The sequence below is a fragment of the Eptesicus fuscus genome, chromosome 4 (genome assembly GCF_027574615.1).
Source record: "Eptesicus fuscus isolate TK198812 chromosome 4, DD_ASM_mEF_20220401, whole genome shotgun sequence".
In the NCBI taxonomy this organism is placed as follows: Eukaryota; Metazoa; Chordata; class Mammalia; order Chiroptera; family Vespertilionidae; genus Eptesicus; species Eptesicus fuscus.
Window position 1 is genome coordinate 82,033,314 of NC_072476.1, and position 22,505 is coordinate 82,055,818.

Genomic DNA, 22,505 nt, shown 5'->3' on the forward strand with positions numbered 1-22,505 from the left:
CTCACAATGCAGTCAAGACACTCGATCCAACTTCTTGCCCTCTGGGTCAATGTCTTTCACATCAAAAATATTGCCACCATGGTGAAAGGACTATGAGAGTAGCAGGCGCTGAGTGTGCAACCACAACTAGTGGTATACTACCTCTCATGGAAAAAAGCTCTCTTCCTTTTCACGGAAAACACCCTGAAGTTATTCTTGACTTCTTTTTTCCTCTCTCACACCCCACATCAGATCCTTGGGAAATCCTGTTGATATTATCTTCAGAATATATTTTAAAAACCTGATCACCTTTACAACTACTAGCCTGGTCAAGCCACTTTTATCTCTCAGGTTTTGTAAGACCCTTCTAATCATCTCTGCTTCTGCCCTTTTACTCTCCTCTCCCAAAGTATTTTCAACAAAGTTGCCAGGATACTCTTTTTTTAGAATTTCAGTCAGATGATGTCATTTCTCAAAATGCGTCTCTTACCTCTTTGACCTTACTTACTTATTACTATCCTCAATCTCTCCAATTCAACCACTCTGGCCTGCTTGCTGTTCTATCCCAGGCATACCCCAGGGCCTTTAGCCTTGCTGTTGCCCCTAACTGCAGTGCTGTAAACTGGATAGACAAATAGGCTTGCCACCTCACATTTTACAAATTTTGGCTCAACGCCTCCTTCCATTGAGGTCTTCCCTAATCACGTTAACATTGCAGCTCCCCACCTCCAAAGCCCTCAGCTCTTTTCCTTCTTTATTGTACTTTGTAGTGCATATCATAACAAGAACACTGAATACTGTTTATTCACCTATGTTCTATTGTTCCCAGTAGAATGAATGTACACTCCATGAGAACAGGATTTTGTGTCTGTTTTATTGACTGTTGAATCTTCAGGACCTGGAACATAGTAGCATTCAATAAATGTTAAGCGAATGAATCCATTTGACCTGCATTTTTGAAATTTCATAAATACTAGTATATGTAGATTGGTTGATAGTGAAAGACTCAAAAGCAAATATCATTAAGCAATTGTCTCCCAATTCCCAAATCTCTAAACCACCTGCTTTTATTGTGAAAGCAATGTTTACCTTACAGGAAGGAGAAATCCTTTGACTTCAAGGTTCTCTTAAATTTGTTTCCCATTTTTTGCCTTCCTTTCAATAGCTACTGTGTAGACCCTCAAAGTTTTACAAAAAGCATTTAAAACCTCGTGTTCAAGGCAGCAGGATTAAGTGATAGAAGCCAAAGCCCATGAGAAAAATGTGTTTCTGGCCCACTGAGTGTCCTCTCTACCCACCCTCTCGGGTAATTTTGAACCATTTGTCGTGATTCCATGCTTAAAACTCGCAGCACAAACCCACATGCCATGTTTGCGAGGTGCTTGGGTCAGGACTGCAACTCCTCAGATTACTTTTCAGGTTTCTGGATGATAACTCAATCCCAGTTCTTGGTCTTGCTTTTAAAATCAGTAACTTCTTTGGACCCCTATTTTGCCTTTCAGCTATTGATGTCATGATTCCAAAACGTAACAGCATTCAAGAAGACCATAACCAGAAACAAGGCCAAGTAAGTTAAAAAAAAAATAATGGAGTGCCCTGTACATACATATGTGTAATGTGCATCCTCACCTCACTCCCCAACCCAACAGCAGCAGTTCAGGAGAAAGTTTGCTAGACTTTGTTTCCTGCAGCAGTTGCAGTTAATAACCAGGAAAGTAGTTAGCTTATGTACAATTTGCTCTTCATTGCTCTAAGAGCCCCCTTATTTGCAGGAATTCTCTTAATAAGCAGAGGATGAAGCTGACCCAAATTGGTCCTCTCGCCCTGGTTGGGTCTGGCCTCCATTTTAGATTAAGAATTAACCCTCTGGCCGAAACCGGTTTGGCTCAGTGGATAGAGCGTTGGCCTGCGGACTCAAGGGTCCCAGGTTCAATTCCAGTCAAGGGCATGTACCTTGGTTGCGGGCACATCCCCAGTAGGGGGTGTGCAGGAGGCAGCTGATTGATGTTTCTAACTCTCTATCCCTCTCTCTTCCTCTCTGTAAAAAATCAATAAAATATACATTTTTTAAAAATAAAGAATTAACCCTCCGTATAGCCTTTCCTGGAGCAGGGACGTCCTTATTTCTCCCTCTCCCCTGCCAGCCTCACCCTTGGCCAGGTTCTCCTCATTTAAGATTTTTCTAGTGTCATTCCTGAATCCTGCCCGAGGACAATGTTCACATTGTTTATGTTAAGTCTCGAGATGACCTCGGGTGATGGCACTTGTGCCAAAAAGAAATGTAATGAGTCCATCGGCCAGAACCGATAACCCAAAGCAGCCAGTGTGCCCAGTCCCGGGCCAAGCTCTGGGCGTCGGGCTAGCGGTGCGGGAGCGGAGCGGGGCGAGGCGGGGCCGCCGTGGCGCGCGCCCCTCCCGGGCCCGCCCTCCGGGCCGCGGCGGCTCCGCCCACCGCCCCTCGCGGGTACCTGGCAGGAGGGCGGGGGCGGCGCTGCGCGCGTCACGCAGCGGGTGGGAGAGTGGGCAGGTGACAGCGGCGGCCTCCTCCCCTTCGCAGTTCAGTCGGCAGCCAGGGCGCGAGGGCCGCCGTGAGGAGCTCCGCGCTCGCGCCGCCACCCCCTGCTCCCTCGCGCGCCGGGCGCTTCGGCTCCGCTTCCCGCAGGGTGAGTGGGGGCGCTGGGCCCGCCGGCTGGGGCCAAACTTTTACGGGGCGCGGAGGAGAGACGGGGGAAAGAGAGAGACCCCGAGGCAAGGGGTTGGGAGCAGCCTGATGGAGGAACTTGGGTGCTGCACGCGGAGATTGGGATTCGGGTGCCGGAGACTCGGAGAGAGAGCCTAGCAGGGCCCTCCCCGGGGTCAGGGTTGGCGGGCTGGTGGTTCCCGCACCGCGGCTCGCGGAGCGGAGGGAGAAGGCCCCTCCCCGGGGGAGGGCGGGACCGCCGCGCTCACCTGTGCGCTTCCCGGGAGCCCCCTGTCTCTCTCCCCCCCCCCCCCCCGCGTCCCAAAGGGACCCTGGTGACCGGCTGTCCCCGGGCTGCGCGCCTCCCCTAAGCGCTCCCACGCGGCGCGGGTCTCGCTGTTGCCGGCGGGAGGACGAAGGTGCTCGCTGGTGGGACTGGGAGTGGGAAGGATCTGCTCGACCTTGACCACCGAGGTCACTTTCCCAGCTCCGGGATCCGGCCTCCCTAGCCACACCCCAGAATCCCCGAACCCCTTTCTTCCTGCTTCCTTCCCCTCCGTGGCGCTTGGGTGTCCTTGAGACCGGAATGGACTTGGGGCGCAGCTCTGGCAGCGGGGCGCTGCCTCTGTAGCTCCCCGAGCCGCATCCTGTCCCGGCGGCTGCTGGTGGCCAAGGAGCGGTGTGATGAGCACAGAGCCGTGGAACAGGTCGTACCGGAGAGGGAAATGGGAAAGCCTGTTGTTCCAAGGAGCGTTCGGTAGGAAATGGGCCTCTCCCGTAATCAGTCAGCGCTGATTCAAACTTACCGGATGCGCAGACGGCGCTGCGTGGGGCTCCCTGGAGAGCTGGGACTGGAAGGGTCCGGTCTCCCCTTTCCAGCTCCCCGTGGGTGCGGGAACTAGTCCCACACCGACTGGAGAAGAGTTCTGGAGAGCCGGCCTTTTCCTTCTGGCTGAGATAGCCCCATCGGAAAGCATGTTCCCTTAACCCTATACTCTTTCATTCACTCCTCACTCTTACTAGTATTCATCGATACTTTGTGGCTGCCTCCGTCTTCTCACCGCTCACTTGCTTCATTAATGACCTTACTTTGTAATTTCTGCTCCTACTGCTGGCCAAATATTGTTCTCCCCAAGGTCACTGAGGACTGAAAAAAAAAATCTTTTATTCCAATGGCAGATAGTTCTGTGCAGGCACTGTTCTAAGAACTTGTGTGAACGCTTAATCCTCTCAAGGATCCCGTGAGGTAAAGGATACATAAGATCCTCATCTTACAGATGAAGAAACTGAGACGGTAACTTGCCCCAGGGTACGGGAATATCGGGGGATTCTGACTCGGGCTGTGGTCCAGCACTGGGGCTGTTAGCCACTGCATCCTGTCTCACCTACAGGTCCTTTCTGGGTCCTTGGTTTCCGGAAGTTCTGAGCTGTGTCAGGCATCATTCACCAGACTCTCTCAGGTCCCTCTTTTCCTCCTTGTGTCGTTTTGTACTAGTTTGGGTTCTTCTAAAGATTTAAGAAGGACCCCATGCTTGCGATGATAGTGTCCATTCCTGGAAGATAAGAGCCTTGGCTGACATTTGTCTATATTTAAATGCCTCTCCCAGAGCAAAGCGTATTGTTCCAGCCCCAAGACACAGGCATAGGGACTCTAGCAGTTTGGTCAGGAAATGTGAGCATTTCTCTCTCTGTGTCCACAACTGCAAAAGCCTCTAACTCAAAGGACTATGTGGCAGAGTAATTGCATCCATTCTATAGACAGACTACTCAGAACACACATCTCACTGGTTGTGGCAGTGAGTGTAAAAAATCCAAGTTTGCCAAAACCGGTTTGGCTCAGTGGATAGAGCGTCGGCCTGCGGACTGAAGGGTCCCCGGGTTTGATTCCGGTCAAGGGCATGTACCTTGGTTGCGGGCACATCCCCGGTAGGGGGTGTGCAGGAGGCAGCTGGTCGATGTTTCTCTCTCATCGATGTTTCTAGCTTTCTATCCCTCTCCCTTCCTCTCAGTAAAAAATCAATAAACTATATTTAAAATAAAATCCAAGTTTGTCTTTGAATGAGAAAAAAATGGTGTGTCGGACATCTACGGAACCCATAAGCACATCCAGACCCCGTAGGCACCAATAAAGGGATTCACACTTATTATTTGAATGTATGCTACTTTAAATGTTCTTTGTTATTAATAATAATTAATAAGTTGTTAAGAGAGTCCTAATTTTCTCTTGCTATAAAAATTAGCATATCTTCCCATTTTCTTATATTGCTACCTTTTTGATAATGTGTATATAATTACTGATCACTCCCTGATTACACCAAACTCACTCTTTGTTAGTCTGGCTGACTTTGCCTGAATGCTGTCAGGTGCTGGTGGGATTAGAAAACAAACAAAACTGTTATGATTGATGAGTCAAGGCTTACATTTTGCCTTTTTCACCTCTTTTCTTCCTCTCCTCCCCATCTTAGAGTTGAGAGATAGTATTAGTTATTTTTTATTTGTTGGAACTGCTTTACCAGAATGTGAGGTATCTGCATTTTGCTCAAAGAACTTAATAAACACCCACATCAAAAAAAATTTTTTTTCATAGAACTTTGTCTCTTCTGTTACACCTCCACTCATCCAGCTTAAGATTTTATGTTTTCCATGTGTCTTACTCAGTATGCGTGCAGCATCTCTCACTCAGTGCCTATAATATTCTGTTTGGACTTGCCCTGCTTTGTCCCAGAGAATTTGTAGTTGATATAATTTCTGTCAAGGGCCCCCTCCATTTTTCTAGTCAGCTAGGACCAAACGTAGTGGTCCTGTCTCCAAACACCTCTCTCCTGGTCATGAAATCTATTCAACTTTTCCCTTGTTTCTTCCTTCTAGCCTTTAGCAATCTCACCCCCTCCCCATCCTTTCTTCACCAGTCTCCCTCCTTCCTATCCCTAAACACTCCTTTATCACTTATCACATGTCATTTTCTGTTGTTGGCTATCTTATTTCATAAATGTTTTATGTCCACAAAAAGATTGTGAACTTAGGAAATTACATGTTCAGGCCTTACAACTACTAGTTGGTTGATACATATTTGCAGAATGTGATCAATGAATTAAGGTAGCTCAGATAGGTGGGTTTGCTGATGGAGGGAAACTTTGAAATTTTTAAGCCAGGTTTTACAGGATGTTGAGGCGTTTGCATTGGTAGACATGCAGGCATTGGCAGGCATTGTAGAAGAAGAGAAAAGCCTTTTCCAACTCCATTCTGTGGACAGAAACCCAGCTATCCTGGCTAAACATTACGCTTAGAAGTGTAATGAAGTAGGACCATATTGGCAGAGAACAGGAACCCAGTTATCTTGGCTAATAAACATTACACACAGGAGTGTAATGGAGTAGGACCATATCCAAAGAGAACCATGAATCCTAATCTTATTTTAGCAAAACAAGATATGAAACCACAGTAAGTTACCAAAAAACAAACCTGTTTTTATTGAAAAAAATATATAACATACACATAAAAGTACACACAACACAAATGAAGAGATGACCACAACAGATATATGTGACTGTAGAATGACTGTCCTATTCTGGCAGTAGACATGACAGTTGGATGAGTCTGCAGACAGGCCAAATAGGAAGCTTTTCCCAAAACACCTCTATATAAGGCGACATGGGCCTGGATCAGTCCCAAGAGGCATTGTCAGGAAAGAATTGGCTTTGCTTGGGGAGGTTTAAGGAGAAAAGAAAACTGGAAGGAGGTATCAAAATGGTGAGGTTAGGGAGCAAAGGAGAGAGTTCTGACCTACCAAGAAACTTTAACCTCAATGATTTTTTTTTTTTTGCCACTTTTACCTTTGTCTCTCTCCTTTTTTTCTATGCGTGTTTTCCTAAATCACTCCCTATAGAATTTTAGTATTCTGTGTTTTCCATATAACAAATAGTAAGCATTTTTCATTTTATATAATTTCCAAAAGTCCTGGTGTTTGCATTATATTCCAGTAATTTATTCAACTGATCCTCTATTTGTGGACAGATATATTAGCAGCAAATTATAAACAACCCAAGTTATAGTACTACTTATCTTTGCAGATATATCATTGAACAAATTGGGATTTGTTTCCTTATGATAGTGTTCCAGGAGTGGAATTACTTTGTTGACAATTATGGATGTTTTTATGGTTCTTAATACACATTGTCAGATTTCTAAAAGAAAATTTAAAAACAACGGATCTGTTGTGCCTACTTTTTTTCTCTCTGAAGTGTCAGTAATTCAATTCAATATGAACAGTGTTATTAAACCCCTTTTGCATGTTTTCTACTATGTCAGTTTCCTAGGGCTGCTGTCACAAAGCACCACAAACTAGGCGGCTTAACACAACAGAAATTTATTGTCTCAAAGCTCTGGAAGATAGACGGCTAAAATCAGGGTGTCAGCAGTATTGGTGACTTCTGAGGGCTTTGAAGGAGAGTCTGTTCCACACCTCTCTCCTAGCTTCTTGGTGACGGTGGCAGTCGTTGGCTTATAGATGTTATATTGCAATATCCGGCTCAGTCTTCACATAGCATTCTCCCTGTGTGTCTGTCTTCACATGGCCATTATCTTGTAAGGACACAGTTATATTGGATTAAGGTATGACCTCATCTTAACTAATTACATCTGCAAAGACCCAGTTTCCAAATTATGTCACATTCTGAAGTTCTTGAAGCTGGAATGTCAACATATCTTTCTGGGGATCACAATTCAACCCATAATAAGGACTATTGGTAGACACTGGGATATACATAAAAGAAAGTCCTCTGTTCTTTTTTATTATTGTTGAATTTATTGGGGTGACATTGGTTAATAAAATTATATAGGTCTCAGGTGTACAATTTTATAATACATCATCTGTGTATTGTTTTGTGTGTTTACCACTCCAAGTTAAGTCTCCTGCCATTACCATTTATCCCCCCTTTTCCCTCTTCTACCTCTTCTCATCCCCCTTTCTCTCTGGTAATCACCATACTGTTGTCTGTGTCTATGAGGTTTTTCCCCCTTAATCCTTTTGCCTTTTTTACCAAGCCTCCCAAATTCCCCCCCTCCCCGCCGCCGACAGCTGTCCGTTTGTTCTATGTATTTACAAGTCTGTTTCTATTTTGTTTGCTAGTTTATTTTATTCATTAGATTCCATATAAAAATGAAATCTATTTTTTATTTTTTGAGGTAACTTTTATATTGTTTTACACAGTGGCTGCACCAGTCTGCATTACCACCAACAGTGCATGAGGGTCCACTTTTTTCCACATCCTCGCCAACACTTGTTGTTTGTTGATTTATTGATGATAGCCATTCTGACAGGTGTGAAATGATATCTCATTGTGGTTTTAATTTGCATTGCTCTGATGATTAGTGACATGGAGCATCTTTTCATATGTCTCTTGGCCATCTGTATGTACTCTTTGATGAAGTGTTTATTCAGGTCCTTTGCCCATTTTTTAATTGGATTGTTTGTTTTTTTGGTGTTGAGTTTTAGAAGTTCTTTATAAATTTTGGATATTAACCCCTTATCATATGTATCATTGGGGCGAATATGGGTTGTCTTTTCATTTGGTTGATGGTTTCCTTTGCTGTGCAAAACCTTTTTAGTTTGATGTTGCATTTGTTTATTTTTTCTTTTGTTTCCCTTTTCTGAGGTGATATATCAGATAAAATATTGCTATGAGAAATGTCCAAGATTTTACTGCCTATGTTTTCTTCTAGTATTTTTATGGTTTTTAGTCTAACATTTAAGTCTTTAATTGATTTTGAGTTTATTCTCGTATATGGTGTAAGAGGATGGTTTAGTTTCCTTTTTTTTTTTTTTGCACATATCTGTCCAATTTTCCCAACACCATTTATTGAATAGACTATCTTTACTCCACTGTGTTTTTTGCCTCCTTTGTCAAATAAAAATTGACCATAAAGGCATGGGTTTATTTATGGACTCTCTATTTTGTTTCAATGATCTATATGTCTGTTTTTATGCCTGTACCATGCTATTTTGATGACTATGGCCTTGTAGTATATTTTGGCACCAGGTAGCATGATTCCTCCAACGTTATTCTTCTTTCTCAAGATTGCTATGGCTATTTGGGGTGTTTTGTGGTTCCATATAAACTTTTGGAATATTTTTTCTAGTTCTGTGAAATACACCATTGGCATCTTGGTAGGAATTGTATTGAATCTATAGATTGCTTTGGGTGGTGTGGACATTATAATGATGTTAATTCTTCCAATCCATGAACACGGTATATGCTTCCACTTATTTGTATTTTCTTCAGTTTCTTTCTTCATTGTCTTATCATTTTACGAGTACAAGTCTTTTACATCCTTGGTTAAATTTATTCCTAGGTATTTTATTTTATTTTACTTTTCTGCAGTTGTAAATGGGATCTCTTTTTGATAGTTCATTATTGGTGCATAAAAATGTAACTTATTTCTGGATATTTACTTTGTATCCTGCTACTTTACTGAATTCATTTATAAGTTCTAGTAGTTTTTTTGGTGGAATTTTTAGGGTTCTCTCTATACAGTATCATGCCATCTGCAAATAATGACAGTTTTACTTTTTCCTTTCCAATTTAGATGCCTTTTATTTTTTCTTGTCTGATTGCTGTGGCTAGAACTTCCAATACTATGTTGAATAAGAGTGTTGAAAGCTGACATCCCTGTATTGTGCCTGAACTTAAGGGAAATATTTTTAGTTTTTGCCCATTAAGTATGCTGTTGGCTGTGAGTTTGCCATATATGTCCTTTTTTACGTTGAGGTTCCCTCTATTTTCACTTTGCTGAGAGTTTTTATAAATGGGTGCTGGATTTTATCTAATGATTTTTCTGCATCTATGATCATGTGTGTTTTATCCTTCATTTTGTTTATGTAGTACTAGAGGCCCGTTGTACAAAGATTTGTGCAATAGATCCTTCCTTCCCCTGGCTACTGGCACTGGTTTTCCTCTGGCACCCAGGACCCAGGCCACAGCGGAGCCAAGCCTTCAGCCTTCAGGCTTGGCTGGGGCCGCAGTGGAGCCAAGCCTTCAGCCTTCAGCGGAGACAAGCTTTCAGCATTCAGGCTTGGCTCTGGCCACAACGGAGCCAAGCATCAGGCTTGGCTCTGGCCTCAGTGGAGCCAAGCCTTCAGCCTTCAGCCGAGTCAAGCCTTTAGCCTTTAGGCTGGGCTCTGGTCACAGCGGAGCCAAGCCTTCAGCCTTCAGGCTTGGCTCCGGCCGCAGTGGAGTCTTCAGTCTTCAGTCTTCAGTCGTCGCTTGGGCAGAGCCTTTAGTCTTCACTCCATGTCTGTGTATGCAAATTAACCCTCCATCTTTGCTGGGTTAATTTGCATACACACTCCTCATTGGCTGGTGGGCATTGTGGAGGTATGGTCAATTTGCATATTTCTCTTTTATTAGTGTAGATGTCATGGTTATTGATTTGCAGATATTGTACCAACCTTGCATCCCCGGAATAAATGCCACATGGTCATGGCATATGCTCTTTTTAATGTATTGCAGGATCTGTTTACTGATATGTGGTTGAGGACTTCAGCATCTATGTTCATCAGGGATATTGGTCTATAATTTTCTTTGTAGTGTCTTTGTCTGGTTTTAGAATTAGGATAATGCTGGCCTTGTAAAATGAGCTTGGGAGTCTTCCCTTCTCTTGAATTTTTGGAATGGTTTGATAAGACTAGGTGTTAGTTCTTCTTTGAATGTTTGGTAAAATTCACGTGTGAAGCCATCCAGTCCAGGATGTTTATCTGTTAGGAGTTTTAAAATATTACTGCTTCAATTTCCATTAACTGTAATCTGTCTATTCAGATTCTGTGATTCTTCTTGATTAAGTTTTAGAAGACTGTATGTTTTTAGAATTTATCCATTTCATCCAGATTGTCCAATATGTCTTTTTTTCTTGATGAGTCTGGTTAAAGTTTTGTCAATCTTATTAATCTTTTAAAGAACAAGCTCTGGGTTTCATTGATCTTTTATATTATGCTAGTAGCCTAGTGCACGTACTCATGCACATTGAAAGGAAATTAATTAGGAGAAATATTTTAATATCGCTCTTCACTCTTTCTCTAGAATAGAAGTGTCAACCAAATTCACGATCGACAATGACAGATGGAAACACACACATGCGATTAGCACCAGCGAGAGCTTTATATGTATTGTACATGCTCAAGTCAACTGAGCCTTTTATATATAGAATAAACTTGCTTAATTAGACCTGCTTTCTGATTTAGCTAAACTTTTTCCAGCCCAGTGAAGCACTCCAACTTCTCTTTCAAGTAATTGTCAGCAACACAGCAATAAATATCAACACAAAGCAGATTATTATTGTAGATCACACAGGGAGAACAAAGGGTAAAATATTTAACTGCAGCAGTGTTTGACTATATTCTGTGCAGTGAGAAAACGTGATGTCATTTTCAAGGTCCACCATTTCTTATTTCTTTTCAGTCGGGTCAAGTTTCTAAACTTTCTAAATCTCCATTTTTCGGCTAATGAAAAGAAAATAAGATTCTACCGAGTCTCCTATCTACCTACTCCAGGACTTATGTGTTCCATAGATTTGGGGTTATTGTGTTCTCTTTTCCATGTGGTTCAAGGTATTGTTTATTTCTTCCTAGATCTTATTGTTAATCCATTCCTTATTTAGTAACATATTCAGCCTCCATGTCTTTGAGTGTTTTCCAGTTTTTTTCTTGTGATTGATTTCTAATTTCATATCATTATGGTCAGAGAAGATGCTTGATAAGATTTCAATCTTAAACTTATTAATACTTGTCTTATGTCCTAACATATGGTCTATCCTAGAAAATGTACCATATCCACTTGAGAAAAGAATGTATATTCTGCTGCTTTGGGGTAAAATACTATGAAGATATCAATTAAATCCATCTGATCTAGTGTGTCATTTAGGGTTGTGTTCCCTTGTTGATTTTCTGTCTGGAAGATCTATATTTTGATGTCAATGGAGTATTAAAATTCCCTACTATGATTGTATTACTGTGAATCTCGCCCGTTATTTCCATCAAGATTTGGAAAGCCCTCTATTCTTATATAATTGCTAGTTGAAGAAATAAGACTTTTCCTAATTTGTTTAATTGTCTGTTCTCCTTGGTGTGCTACATGTACAAACATCAGTTTTAGGATATGGAAGAATGCTATTTACCAAACAAATAATTTTGGAACATTTGTAAATATGGTAGCATGTAAATTGGGAGATAACCTTGAATTTCAATAATACACATCATATAATATGGAAAGAAGCGTGCCATAAACATATTTTTAGAGAAATAAGTTACCATATAATTTATGTCTGCCATGTTAAAGACAGGTCCTTATCCATCTGGATAACCAGCCACACAAGCCATGAGCACCAGCAGCCCAACATCTTCGTCCCCTTAACTGTAAGGCAGTAGGGCCAAGGGAGTTTCAGAAACGCATATCAAAAATCATTGAGTGTCAGCTTTTTGTAAGACTAGATGCTAAAGCCTGTTCAGGTCTGTGTGGATTCGAGGGAGGTTAACAGTAACAGTACAGTGTGATGAACAGTGATTAGCACAGATGGTGCTGAGGAAGCCAAGCAGAGTAAGGCAGACAAAGTTGTCCTCCTGAGGAGAAAGAAGGAAGATTGGAAGTCAGGGCAGCAGAGAAATGGGGTGAGGGCAGAAAATCAGATTCAGGCAGAGAGAATGCAGATGTGATCAGAGAATTGCAAGTACTGTAAAATCACCGCAGAAGAGGGTGTGAGAGGAGGTTGCCTAGATAGGCATGGGCTGGGGGTACAGAGAGCCTGGTTTCTAACTAACGTTTTGGATTTTATTCAAAAGTTAATCGGGCACTAACCGGTTTGACTCAGTGGATAGAGCGTCGGCCTGCGGACTCAAGGGTCCCAGGTTCGATTCTGGTCAAGGGCATGTACCTTGGTTGCGGGCACATCCCCAGTAGGGGGTGTGCAGGGGGCAGCTGATCGATGTTTCTCACTCTCTATCCATCTCCCTTCCTCTCTGTAAAAAGTCAATAAAATATATTTTAAAAAAAGTTAATCGGGAGCCATTAGAGACCTGGAAGAAGGGGAGGGACCTGTTAAGATTTGTATTTTAAAGGCACCCCTCTGGCATTTGCATCTTCACCTCTCTGAACCCTCTCCTCCTCCCATGGGAGGCTCTGATTTCTCTATCTGATCTGGAAAGGACAGCTACCTTCGTTGTTTACATCCGATATCTTGATTATGCTCAGTTTGCACAACAATTTTGGAATAGAAAATAAACTGCATGGACATCCTCCGTGCCACATGTTTATAGACTACTCATGCCTGCATTTAAGATTTAAAACCTTTGTTGACAGTCATGAGGTGAGAAGTTTTGGCACCTTTTAGAAATCAGTAATAGTTGCAGGAAGGCACTACATGCATTTTCTCACGAATCGTCTGAAGCCAGCAAGGTGTGCACCATAATCCTCATAATACACATGGGGGCAGAAAAGTGAATAAAGGTGCTCAGATGGCAAAAGCAGAAAGAGTGAGCACCTTTTTTTACTTTTCTGCACCCATGCATGCCATGAGGATTATGGTTAGATGTATGCAGCCGGGATTGAAACCCGGGTATAATTAAAGTGTTGAGGCTCTTCTCACTCTGCGTACTAACGCTGTGTGTTGATGTTGTAGAAAGTATGAGACACTAGGGCTCGAATATCATTCAATAGTTTTGTGTGGGCATAAGGACACAATTATAAACCCGACTTAGACATTTTAGCATCAGTAGTAGAATTGTGAGAACTTCTAAGGGTTTGATAGTAGTCTCTTATCTAAATACAGTCCCTCTGCAGGATTGGGGGGAGGGGTGGGAGAGCAATGGGGGGGGGGGGAGATAATCACACATTTGTAATACTTTAATCAATAAAAAAAATAAAACAATACAGTCCCTCCTTATTCCATTCTGTCCCACATTTCTGGGTTTTGTCTTAATAGCACATTTGTGATTTATTTGTTTGTTTATTAAATAGCATAACAAGGATAGAACAAAAGTAAAAGGTGCTTGTATTTAGGGATAATGTATCCTAATTCTGTCCCGGTGCTTCTCTGCTCACTCCCCTTTGTACCTGTCCTTTTTCTGCCTTCTCTAGACAGGCAGTGCTGCCTTGGATCCTGGGGGCCAAAAGCATTTGTCTTAGAAGCAAACCAGTAAACAAACTAATGCTGGCCTTACATTTTAATCCCTGTGCTGTTGATCATCCAGTTAGCTAGAAGGCACAAACTTACGCCTTCAGCCTCTTTGAAATTCTAAATTGTGACTTTAACTTGAAGAAAGGAAGGAGATAGAAATAACATTCTTAGGAACCCAGAGTCCAATTACTGATTATTCAGTAGCTTAAGGTGAGTTCCTGAGTTAATGTAGCATGGCATTTAAAAATAAAGGATCACTATTCATTGTTCACAGGGGGAAAATGGGTAGTAAATATAATATTTAACAATATTTAATAAAAATATATCTTACGTTGAATATATGCACTTGTATGCACTTGTCGTTTCTCTAGATAAAAGACAGTTGAATGTTGACAATTGCATATGGTTTATCCTAATACAAAGACAATCCTCTTGACATCTAACCAGTTGGCCCGTGAGCCTATGCGCTTCATTTCCCCATAAAGCAGACTGTGTGCTGCCCTGGCTGCTAGAGGCCTGTTCCCTGTTCCAACAACAATAGTCTGTTGTACTTATTGCAAACCTGTTGGTGCCAGTTACACTTGTCATTGTGATTAGATAATTTAAATCAGTGTGTAAATCTATGAAACATAAATGCAAAGAGGAAGATTCCATAAAAGTTAGTGACTAAAAGAGTGGGCAGGAAAACCAAGATTGGAGAGAAAATTATAAAACTTGGAAGGAAATATCCCAACCTTGCTTTACAAGTTTTTTGTTTTTGTTTTGTTTTTTTAGTTCTTAATTCAGTTAGAAAATTAAAACTAGAAATTATAGAAAATAAATTCTGAGTATGGTTTATGTAAGAAAAATATTGGGGAGGTATTCCTCCTCAAGGAAAACTTGAAACTGCTTTAGAAAGTTGGGGACTTAATGCTTATTTATATGTCTAAGGTTAAGTCAATGTTTATGGTTTGTACTCATTTTTTGATTCTTTACTGTAAACAGTATTTTTGACTAACTGATCAGAACCAGTCAAAACTACAGCTGCTATTAGTCTAACTGTAATAGTTTATGCCATAGCATAGTAAGTAGTCAGAACCTTTGCTTCTGCAGTTATTCTAAGGACACACATCAGTAAAGACAAAGTGAAATGTTTCACTGGGGAATGTAAAAAGCAGAGCACATGGAGATTTCTTTTTCTTTGCTACACCTACTATGCTAATGAACTCATACTTATTGTTTAAATTAGGCTTTTAGCATCCACGCAACATTTTATTTCAACAATATGAACCAATATGTAGAACCTAGAGCTGGTTCCTACTTCCCTTAAATGACTTCCATAATAATTGAAAGCAATAATACATAGTATAGCATTAGCTAGTCTATTAAACTTGATAAATTTCTTAGTGATGGTAAGCTGACAGGTTGAATTGGGCAAGATAAAACTTATTCTAGATTCAAACTAATTACAGAGGTATAGTAGTTATTTTTAAAGCTTTACAAGTTAGTGATAAAAAGGCTGAACTGATTTAAAAACAGACTGAACAGATAAAATGAGAAAAATAAAAGTACATTGTATAATAGTAGCATTATTTTGCTATGTGCTAGGCATTTTGCTAATTTCTACATATGCCTTATATCATTTACTCTTCACAGATACTGTTTCCATATTTTTTTTTTTTTTTTTTTACAGAGAGGAAAGGAGAGGGATAGAGAGTTAGAAACATCGATGAGAGAGAAACATCGATCAGCTGCCTCCAGCACACCTCCTACTGGGGATGTGCCCGCAACCAAGGTACATGCCCTTGACCGGAATCGAACCCGGGACCCTTGAATCCGCAGGCCGACGCTCTATCCACTGAGCCAAATCGGTTAGGGCGATTGTTTCCATTTTATAAACAAAAATGCTGATGCATATAGAAGTAAGTAATTTGCCCAAAGTCATGTGGTTAGTAGGTAACAGAACTGGGAACCAGACTCAGTTTAATCTGAATTTCAGTGCTAATATGCCCATGCTTTTACCACTTTATAATGCAGTAATTCAACCTGAATTTCTAATATCGGATTGTGGTTTTTTTGTAAGCCATTTATCTGAGAAGTGATCCTAGAGACTGGCAGCAGAGAAAGGGAAGGGAGGCAGCTAGTACCGGATATATTAATGAAGATGCTACTACTATCCCTGTGGATACCTGGGCTTCACTCCCACTGCAACATGTCTCAGAGTTCTCCCACCTAAGGGGTGAAGAAGTGAAACCTTTTCTGGGATATGAGTGTGTAGAAAATGTTTTCTAAAGGTAAGTCTTATTTTTATTAATAGCTAGAGGCCCGGTGCATGAATTCATGCACAGGTGGGGTCCCTCGGGGTGGCCTGTGGAGATCAGGCCCCAGTTCACGCCCCCAGCCTCGCAGCCCCACAGCTCCGCCTGGCACCCCACCTTGGCCTGGCGCCGCCCAGTCACCTGCTCCATCATCCCACTGCAGTCCTGCTCTCGTCGGGGCCCATCGGGGCCGGTAGTGACTCCGCTGCCGCCCGCTGCCAACGCCACATCATTGACACCTGCCATGTTCTGCGCCACCCCCTGGTGGTCAGCACACGTCATAGCGAGCAGTCCAACTCCCGGTCCGCCCAAGGGGACAATTTGCATATTAGGCTTTTATTATATAAGATAACCAATACCTATTTAGTAGTTCACAATTTAAAAAATTCCATGCATTGTCTATTTTAATTTCCTTCATTTCTCTCATAGTATTTTTAAATTAAATTTATTGGGTGACATTGGTTAATAACATAGGTTTCAAGTGCACCATTCTATAATACATCATCTGTATATTGCATTTTGTATTCACTGCTCAAAGTCTGGTCTCCCTCCATAACCATATATTTGATCTGCTTTATCCTTTTCATCCTCCCCTCACACCCCTTCCCCTCTGGTAATCACCCTCTGCTGTCTGTGTCTATGAGTTTGTTTATTTGTTAAAGACATGTTAAAAGTGTTTCTAGCTGGAAAGGACCTTAGAGGTCATTTATGCCCACCTTCTCTTTTACACTGTTGAAACTGAAAGCCAGCAAGGCCAAGTCAACTGGCCAAGGTCACGAACCTGTTGAATATGTTGGGACCAGAAGCAAGTTCAGATTAGAGTTCAAGACCTTTTCTAACTTACTAATTACTTTCTCTTCGTTAGCCTTAACTCTGAGTGTGCTTTCCTACTGAATTTTTGCCCCATCCCCATCTTTGTCTATGCTAATGTTATTCCAACATTAACATTAAAGGCTAATCCTTTTCATACGTATAATAAATGTAACAATATTAATTACTCCTTACACTTTACTACAGATTTTGAATGGGGCAAAAATTATATATATAATTATATACTTCCCCCTATTACAGGTGAGAAAACTGAAGTCCAGAGCTATGCAATGATGTACCTAGTCCTGAGGCCCATGTGTTATAAAACCTAACTCTGAACAATGACAGAGTGTAAAACAAGAATACATTATCTTAGCAAAGATGACTAAACCATCCAGCCAAGTCATGCTGTCTCATCTAACAACTCTTTTCTATTCTCATTTTCTGTTCTTAGGCAAAATTCATCTCCTTTGGGTGACTGCCTGATAATCTCTGGAAGTAGTGGGGCTAGGGAGGGGTGAGGTCAATGAAGCATTAGTGCCCACTGCTTTGCTAGGCACCCCCTAAAAATCTGTCAACCCCCAATTTGGTCTTCACATTTCATCAGTAGACAGAGCAGGGATGGGTTGTTAGCTCTCTCCTTATTAACAGGAAAGTATGTGCTGCTGCTGCTGCTACTGTTTCTACTCCTTGGCTTTCTTTGCTTTCTTATGTCATGAAAAAATTTTGCATTCATCATCTCAGTTTTTACAACCTTTGGTGATATGTGCTCTGAACTCAATTCTAAATACCAAAACTCCGAGGCTCCAAGAGATTTAAGTGATTTTTGCCATGGTCACCTGAGTAGTGAGTGGCAGACCTGGATCTGGAATATAGATACTCTGATTATATTCAACCTGCCACTTACTACATGTGGCCTCAGAGTCTGCTTCCTTATCTTTAAAGAAAAAAAAAAAAAAAAAAAAGCATGGCCTGGCTGGTGTGGCTCAGTAGTTGAGCATTGACCCATGAGCCAGGTGGTCACTGTTCGATTCCCAGTCAGGGCACATGCCTAGGTTGCGGGCTTGACCCCCAGTGGGGGACGTGCAGGAGGCAGCTGATCAATGATTCTCTCTCATCATTGATGTTTCTAACTTTCTCTCCCTCTCCCTCCCTCTATTTGAAATCAATAAAAACATTAAAAAATAAATAAATTAGCCCTAGCCAGTTTGGCTCAATGGATAGAGCATCAGCCTTCAGACCAAAGGGACCTGGGTTCAATTCCGGTCAAGGGCACGTACCTCAGTTGCAGGCTTCTCCCCAGCAAAGGCCCTGGTTGGGGCGCATGCAGGAGGCAACCAATTGATGTGTTTCTCTCACATCGATGTTTCTCTGTCTTTCCCTCTTTCTTCCATTCTCTCTAAAAGATCAGTGGAAAAATATCCTTGGGTGAGGATTAGCAAAACAAAACAAACAAAAATTTTAAAAAAAGCATGGAGGAGGGCAGATAATATGCTTATGAAATAGGACAATTGCAAAGTTTGCATGTGATAGTCTATTATTCATATTGCACTCTTTTCCAAAAATGATTTGAGAAATTCTCACAATAAACCTATTAAGATCTAAGCATAGAAGGGGAAAAATCTAGGTAATGTAGCTGGGATAAATGGATCACTAAAATTTAATTATTAGCTGGGGAGCTCATATTGAAAAAGTAAGAGAATGTTTCCACCACTGTTAATGGTTTGGTTTTCAACCATCAAACATAAATTTGTAAGGTAGTACTTTCCCCCCCTATAAATGAATTTTAAAAGGGATTTATCAGGTGGGTTCCTTGAATTACTTCTTGTATAATATTTTGGATACCAGTTTTGCTAACGATGCAAAAATATTTTAAAAATTAACATTGGTTCTTGATAACTCATTTGTTATGGACATTAATGAAGGTAAGCTCTTTGGAAGCATTTCTCCAGGACTAGGCCAATAAAGTGTAGGTCCGCATAATGGTATACAGTAACAACTCACATAAGGTGGAGCAGGGCTTCTTTAACCCAGGCTTGGTCTCTGGGTGCACTTTGAAAGGTTCATAAAACATCCAATTGCCTATAGCACCATAGTCTCAAAGGTTAAAAGCTATTTATTAGGAAATTCATGAAGTAATTTATATGAAATGCTTAATAAAATTTATTATATGCATAAAAAGGATTAGCCTTTAATCTTCAGTTGGGATTAGGCTGATAATGTTGACATGAACCAACTATGTCGATTTTATCTATGCTATAAGGACAGAATTAGCACAGATAGTTGGACCCTAGAAAAGAGACATCTACCACATCTTTGGTAGTTTTCATGTCTGTTGTCCTCGTTTCTAGGAATAAAGGTTTCTACTTTTTAAATGTTAGATAAATATTCACTTATTTATGAAATAAACATTGGCTATAGACACTGGAGATGTAAAAATCTAGACGTCATCTCCTCTCCTCATTTCTTTCTTTATATCATGCCCACGTCGAAATTAGCAGCAGTCATGTCAGCTATGTCCACAAAATGTATCAATAAACTCCCAATCCTACTGTCTCCCTGCAATCAATTCTCTACTGAGCAACCATATTAATTTTTAAAAACATAAGCTAGATTATGTCATTGCTTTGCTTAAAAGCCTCTGATGAGAGGTTCAGTTTGCAAGATGTAAAGAGTCCTAGAGATGGACGGTGGTGATGATTGCACAACAATATGACTGTACTTAACACCACTTAAAAATGGTTAAGATGGTAACTTTCATGCTATGTGTATTTTACATAATTTTAAAAAAAGGAAAATAGCCATACTAAAATAAAATTAAAAAAGACTCTGATGGCTTCCTGTTGCACCTAGAATAAAACCCTGGCTCTAATTTAAGCCTCAAGGCCCTGACTGGGTCTATCCCTCCTCATCTAAAAGTCACTTGGAGAAGTGGGTCTCCAGGTCATCTAGCATAACTCTCCTTGTGCCCTGCTCCCTGTTCCTCTGATGTACAGTTCGTTCCTGCCTCCAGGCCTGTGCCCTTGCTGTTAACTCCTCCAGGGTCACTTACCCCTCATATCTTCTCAAGTGTTCTAGATCTTTCCAACTATTCGGTTGCAGTCCTCTTTTCCTGGTGACCGGCACATCACTCTCATGTAGCACTTCTTCATACCTTTTGCCACCGTTTGTCTTATTTATGTTTGTGTTTATCTTTGTTTACTTGTGTGTCTTCCCATAAGAAAGTCAACTCCGGATTGAGAACAGGGATCTTGCTGTATGTATCCCTAGTGGCAAGAAGGGTGCTTGGTGTATACTAGGTGGCCAGATATTTATTGACTAAGTGAATGGAGATGTGGTCCCTTCCTCCAAGGACTTCGCAGTTTCTGATACTGAGTCTCAGGAGCCCTAAGTTGTGATTGTGCACAAGGTCTTTGAGAGTCTCTCAGCTAAGTCTCTCATAGAGAATAAAATGATGTGGGGGAGGAGGAGGAGAGAATTATGTTGGGGGCAAGAGTAAAAACCACATGAACTGTTTCCCCTCATTCAAGGGTGGAGAGAAACTTTTCTTCTCTTCTATACCCCTCCTCATCTAAAGGAAATGTAAGAGAAAATAAAAATATAGCTACATATCAGCATCCAGGCATGAACCCTGTCCAAGCCAAGCTTAAAATGAAAATTGTGTAAGATATCGTGTATCACATTCCCAGAAATGCTTGACTCCTCTAGACCATTTGCTCTTAGAGGGTTCATTATGAGCACTCAATTGTATTAGTCAATAAGACTGTCTTGCCAAAATGAGACCAAATCTTACCGATCTTTCTATCATTTCACAATTATCTTGTCTGGCGTGAGTTTCCCAATGACAATCAAAACTCGCCCTTTCCATCCTGCTGTCATACTACAGGTAGTTTTGTGGATAACTGGACTTGGATGTACATATTTTTCATTAGTATTTTTTCATGGTAAATATAGGGAAAGGTATAGCAATTTATGATATAGACAGATTTTCTGTACTTGGCCTGGGAAATCATACTTTCATATAATCAGAAAAATCTGATTATTTTCTGACTAAGGTAACAGTATATGCTGATTTTAGAAATATGGAAAACATAACAAGGAAAGCCAAAACTTGTAACAAGTAAGAAAACATACATCTCCCACTGTCAACATAAGAAATGTCCAAACTTACGGAAAAATTTTAATGAATTTTTTGAGTCAAACTGATCTCAAATGTTCTGGAAAATAACAGTTTTTCAGCTTTTATGCATTTGAAAGTAAAGAGGGGGCATAAGGAAGATTGGAGAAAGCAAGGTGGGTGTAACTTCTGGTATTTCAAAAATATGTTAACCTAGCTGCCAGAGAACAATGGGCAGGGCTGGCTTAAAACTTTTCACTAGAGGAGTGGCTACCTAATTACTCAGTTAGGATTTTATGATCAGATCACCCTGTGAGGTTACCTTCCATAGAACCTATTTTTTGTCCTCACCACCACTCAGAAATTACCATTATAACACTTTGGTAAATTGCTTTGTAGCCTCTTGTAGGCTTTTTTTTTTTTTTTTTAAAGGTTGGCAAAGTTTTTCTTGGAAAAAGCTGGGAACTATTTAGATGAAGAAACAAAACCATCTTTCAGTATACTTTATAAACAAAAACAAACAAACAAACAAACAAAAAAAAAACCACTCCAAACAAACATAAGCATTTTCAAAATGGAAATTTTATTTCTTTTTAAAAATTCATATTATGGAAATTTCCAAACATTTATAAAAGTAGAGAGAATATAATGAACTAGATGTACACATTACCCAGGCTCATGGCTAATCTTACTTTATCTGTAAATATTTCAGTATATCTCCAAAAGATCAGGACTTAACAAAAATTACCACAATTGCATTATTACATATAAAAAGTTAAAAGTAATCCATTAATGCCATCAAATATCCAGTCAATAAGAAAATTATAAAAAATAAATATAAATCAACTACTGACTATAGGGTAGTAGTGTAGAGATTCTTGGCTAATAAGATGATGTGCAGTCTACTTAACAAATTATAGAATAAGTCATAATAAAATATTAAAAACAATAGAAATTCACATAATGCTTACCTCATGTAGATAAATAGTAATGTTATTAAGGAATCTGACAGTTTATATTTTAACTAGAGGCCCAGTGCATGAAAATTCATGCACTGGAGGGGGGGGTTCCTCAGCCCAGCCTACCCCCTCTCGCAGTCCGGGAGCCCTCAGGGGCAGGAGGCAACCCAGCGATCAGGGGAAGGTGATGCCCCCATCACACCTCTGCTGCTGCCACTGCCGGCAGTGCAAGCCTCAGGCAGCCCTGGTTACCTGAGCCTCAGGCAGCCCTGGGTGGCTGGGCAGCTGCCATCTGAGGCTTGCCTGTGCCTGGGGGACTCCCAACGGGGCTGAGGGGACTGGGTGCCACCATCTTGAGGCTATGGGCGCTGCCATCTTTGTCACGTGTGGCAGTCAATTTGCATATTCCCTCTTTATTACATAGGATAACTTTGCTGTTTCTTTATTCCCAGTGTTCCTTTAACTGAAGAGTAATAAAAATTAGATAATGATAAATATAT

The 22,505-nt window shown here is 41.0% G+C and overlaps 1 protein-coding gene across 2 annotated transcripts in view; it reads left to right on the top strand.

Annotated features, from left to right (window-relative positions):
* Positions 1-2,546: 2,546 nt before the first annotated feature.
* Positions 2,547-22,505, top strand: part of LOC103305135 (elongation of very long chain fatty acids protein 7) — a 169,336-nt gene continuing 149,377 nt past the window's right edge. The window contains exon 1 of one of the 2 annotated variants that reach the window (XM_008161848.3): positions 2,547-2,642. The gene's annotated coding sequence lies outside the window, so the exon portion shown is untranslated. Of the gene's footprint in view, positions 2,643-3,589; positions 3,954-22,505 lie in introns of those variants that run through there. The other variant, XM_054715232.1, reaches the window with a different exon arrangement.